The sequence below is a fragment of the Pundamilia nyererei genome, unplaced genomic scaffold (genome assembly GCF_000239375.1).
Source record: "Pundamilia nyererei isolate P.nyererei 1_Seehausen unplaced genomic scaffold, PunNye1.0 scaffold00143, whole genome shotgun sequence".
Lineage (NCBI taxonomy): Eukaryota > Metazoa > Chordata > Actinopteri > Cichliformes > Cichlidae > Pundamilia > Pundamilia nyererei.
In genome coordinates, this window is record NW_005187544.1 from 813162 (window position 1) to 818056 (window position 4895).

The following is a 4895-nucleotide window of genomic DNA, read 5'->3' on the forward strand; positions in this document are numbered from 1 at the left end:
TTTCTGTCAAGTAATAAACACACGACTTACTTTTTTATTTGCTTCATTTACTTCAAGTAATGTGTGAGTGCAATCTCCAAATAGCCCCTCATTGGACCCTCATAGATGTGGTCAATAGTTTAATGGGTGGTTCACAAAAGTTGCACTGTTTTCTAAATATAGGTTCATTTCAATATCAAATGAAAAAATAACTTGCTGTTATTCAGGGTTAAATTAGCAGTAAAGTGCATGTTGCAATTATTAGCCCGATTTACCTCCCTATATTTTGTGCCGTGAGAAAGGAACTCCCATAAATACATATGCAACAGGGTCAGTCAGAAAAACCTCCAACACTCAATCTTGTCACTGCACTCTCTTTGGAAATACCAATCAGTACTTTTTTTATGCCAACTCAGTTTGCACTGGTGCAGCGCATTAATAAATCTGGCCCTAAGTCTTTGCTTCCAGCATGATTCCAGTATTTTAGTGACTGACTATTATTCTATTATTCTAGTTTTTTTCCTTTTAAACAGTGTTACCATCTCTGATGTTATCATACAGCACCTTATAATTGCATTTAGTTTAGTTTCATTAAATTTTGGTCTATCTCATTATTAACTTGTAAGACAACTTTAAAACACTTTGAACTGTGTTAATTTGCATCGAAGTTGTACTACAAAAAGTAAGTTTACCAAATTATCCATCTTGTTTGGGTAAAATTCATGAGAATGAACGATACCACTCAAGCCCTCTTTTTTAATCAAAGCTCTTTGACAACATTAATTAGTTCAATTGTATATACACTTCTGAATCCACAGTTCTAAAAGCAGTTAGTTCAGACTCCTAATTAACAAATCTCCAGTATGCTAATTACTGACACTACATTTACTAATTTTGTGGCATCTATTTACCATAAAAATCTAAACCCAACTTTAGCATCTATTAAAGCATGTAATTTGGAGGTTATGTTATGGTTTTGCGAACATAGAGTGCCGGTTCCACTTTGGGTGGGTAGAGTACTAGATCAGTATTGCAATCAGTTAAGCTTTTCTGCTCCTATGGTTAATAAAAATAATAGTAACCATTATTTTATTTCCCTGACTGTGGTGTAATGATGAGCTTAAACTACAGTGTTTTTGACTTTAGTACAGTTATGTAATTGCTACTAAAAGGACAAACTTTGACTTTCACCCCACACCTTTGTTTTGTGGTCATAATCAGGGTGCGCCTTTTTTGCTTTTTTAGCAAACAGTCTAAATCCCGCAGGCTGCCTACCACAAAATGCTGACAAAACAAGAGAGGACTATGCCATCAATAATAGCAGCGATTTTATCTGTTTCCTTCTTTCCTCTTCATCTTTTCTTTTTATTGTCCTCAGCAGGAGCAATCTGATAAGATAAAGTCCATCTCCTCAAAAGTGTTGACACAAATTATTTCCTTAAGGTCATCTCTAGTCTATGGAGACAAATGTTCTTTGTTGTTATCATTTTTGTGTTCTGCTGATGTCCATGTTTTATGCTTCTGGAAAAAAGATATTGAAAACATGCTTGTGAAAATGTTTGTGCTACTTTCAGTTAGGATGAGGCTGTTTTTTTAATTTAATTTGTAACTGAAAAAATGAACAATGTCTTAACAGTAAACAGTAAAAAAAAAAAATTCATATTTTAACATAACCATGGCATATGTGCAAAGCAAGTTTTGTTTGGTTGATCTTGGTTGAACTGCATGGTGGCATAACCTCAACAACATTCAACATGAACTGGAAGAAGATGACAACAATAATTATATTTTAGCCTTAAAAATATAATTTGAGAAAAGAGCCTGTGCATAGTGGTGGACTAACCATTAAAGAAACATAAAAAATGACTTTGATAACTACTAATATTGATAGTTTAGGGCAGGGGTAGGGAACTCCAGGCCTCGAGAGCCAGTGTCCTGCAGCTTTTAGATCTCACCCTGGGTCAACACACCTGAATCAAATGATTAGTTCATTACCAGGCCTCTGGAGAACTTCAAGACATGTTGAGGAGGTAATTTAGCCATTTAAATCAGCTGTGTTGGATCAAGGACACATCTAAAACCTGCAGGACACCAGCTCTCGAGGCCTGGAGTTCCCTACCCCTGGTTTAGGGCATATACCGTACATTGGATGATGGTTTTATAAATTGTTAAGCACTGAATCGTTTTAAATAATGAATATGGACTATGGGCAAGAAAGCTCAGTGAGCTAAAAGCTCAGTCTTCTGATTGATCTGAATATTTTCAACAATTTTATCCACTCTGAGGTCTCAGTAATTCTGAGCACAAAAGTTCGACTCACTAGCCGATCAGAGGAAAGTTGGCTTAAAGAAGTGAGGGAGGTCAGCCATGATGGGAGAGGGGCTGAAACAGTTTATTTAGAGCTGTTGATTTTGTGGTTGGAATTTTGGTCTTTAAGGTCACGACAAGTCTATTTACCATCTATATGCAAGCATTGACCAAAGTACTGTCAAACTAAAATTAATTAAAAAAAGAAGCAATAAAACAACATAATGGAAAAAACAGACAAATTTAAAAAAAAAAAAAAAAAGGTCTCAAGATTCAGTCAGGTTTAAATGCCAGGTGTGGCAGAGGTGTGGTCTCTGGCTCAGTTGCAGGGGAAGGGTGGTGCAGGGGAAGGGTGGTGCAGTGAGCTCAAGGGGGTGGTGCCAGTGAGGTAGGTGAGGCCACAGGTAGTGACGATCTGGTTAATGAGACATCTGAAGAGTGTGTGTGCCAAGACCGGCTGCGAACAGAGAGATTCCACTTGAGAAAGTGCTAATAAAAACTCATAATTGTGACAGTGTGTTGGGTCCGTCTTTACACCAGGAAATAAAAATTACTTTTCAAATGGGTTTCAAATGCCACACTTCACTCTTATATGAATGTAGTATTATCACACACAATTTGAGCACTCTTTACTACATGTCTCACCACTCAATCACATAGAACTTAGGCACATATTATCTAACATGCACACAGAGAGGATCTGGGGTCTCAGGTTTCAGTATCTTGCCCAAGGATGCTTTAAAACTTGGACTGAAAGAGCTAGGGATTGATCCACTGACCTTCCAAATGGTAGACAACCTGTTTTACCACCTGAGCCACAAGCTGCCCAGTTGGAAGCAGTGGGGATTTCTTTTCAAGTTCTTTTGAATAAAATTAGATTACTTGAAGCCAATGTTGAAAAACCTTTCAAGGCCTAACCCTGAACTTATTTCATTCACACTTAGTTGATCATTGTCCCAGTTATGGTTTCCATTCTGAACACTTAATCTTAACCTCCTAAGACCTGAACTCCTTCATGGTATGCATTTTTAATTTCTCTTTGCTATTTGGCTATAAAGTCACAATTGAGTAATGATGTGCAAAACTCTTTATTTGGTGTCTGAACACAGCGGCATTTTTCCTGAGTACAAAAACAAAATGAGAAACAACAGTTTTGCCCCTTTGAGCAATATGGCTCATTTGAAAGCCAGCCATTTGAAAGAAAACAATTTAGTATTGTGATGTCCCCAAATATGGACGCCAGGTCCTAGGAGGTAAAATAACAAAATGAGATGCAAATTTATGGTAAATAGACAGTCCTGTAGGTTGAAACTGTTGAAAAAAGACACAACAAATCAATCCTACCAGGATTAAATTTGGCCAAATTGCGATGTCCTTGACAATTTGTAATGACCTTGTAATACTTTGTAATATTTTGACCATATAAACTGAAACTTCCACTACTTGCAAATGGATCCAAGGGCAGTTGACATGCTCCAGCAGGTGTTTGTGAAAGTATTCAAGAAATGAGAAGTTGAAATAAACAAATTCTATCCCCAAGTTATTGGCAGAACGCAATGACACAAATGTTTGCATAATAAAACTTGAACGTAAGCAAATGTTAACCTTTGTGACTGTGTGTATACAGCTATATACTGTTGCACATCCTGTTATTCTGACTTGAGAAGCTATTACTTCTGGAGAAGTAATGTTGTGGGCATCAGATCCTTTTGCCCAGGAAAGCAAAGCTTTGGAGTACCTGCAGTTAAAATGCAGACAAGGTTCAGATAAATGTTGCTGGCAAAGTAAATGCAGCTTTTACATTTCCTTGTAGAGCATTTTTGCATTTAATTAGTTCAATTCTTTGGCAGAAACTGCTGAGCTTGATGTGTAGACATTCTATTCTCACCATCTTCTGGACAGTTTTCACACATTGTCCAAGGAGGGCGATAATGAGGATGAATTTGAATTCTGCTATAGGTCCTCTCACGCTAGCATTTTGAAATATTCAGCAGCTGAAAATGAATCTAACAGATAATGAGCTGTTAATCACAGCAGCTCTGGCTTTTTAATCTACCCAAGGTAAAACGTCTGTTCACCTGGGATTCCCAAGAGAAGAGAGATGCGTCTGACAGTAGCTTTTCAAACCGTGAATGAGTAATTCTCTGTTCCTCCTCTGGGAAAAAAAAAAGCCAGTACAAGACTCAGTATAGGCAGAATAATGTATTTTGGGTTTTCTTTACCATAGCTCTCCAAATATGCATGTTAGAAGTAACAGTGATGCAACAGTTTTTGCTTCTGCGGAAACAAACCTCAATCAATCTGAATCAAATAAAGAAGTCATTTCAGATAACAAGGCAGGGCATGCCAGCCAGGAATGACAGTTGATTGCCTGGTGTGATCTGTGGGATGGCAGGGTCTTATCAGGATGCTGCCATTCACAATAAGAAGCAGTGCTCCTTTAATTACAAATAATCCAGGGAAAATGTAACCAATCACATCACACTGTCACACTGGGCAACCAAATGTGTTTGTCAGACCTCACTTGTGATGGGTGTTTCTTTTTAAATCTCCCCACTGCAGGGTTCGTATGGGTGCTTGAAATCCTTGAAAATCCTTGGTTTTTTTTT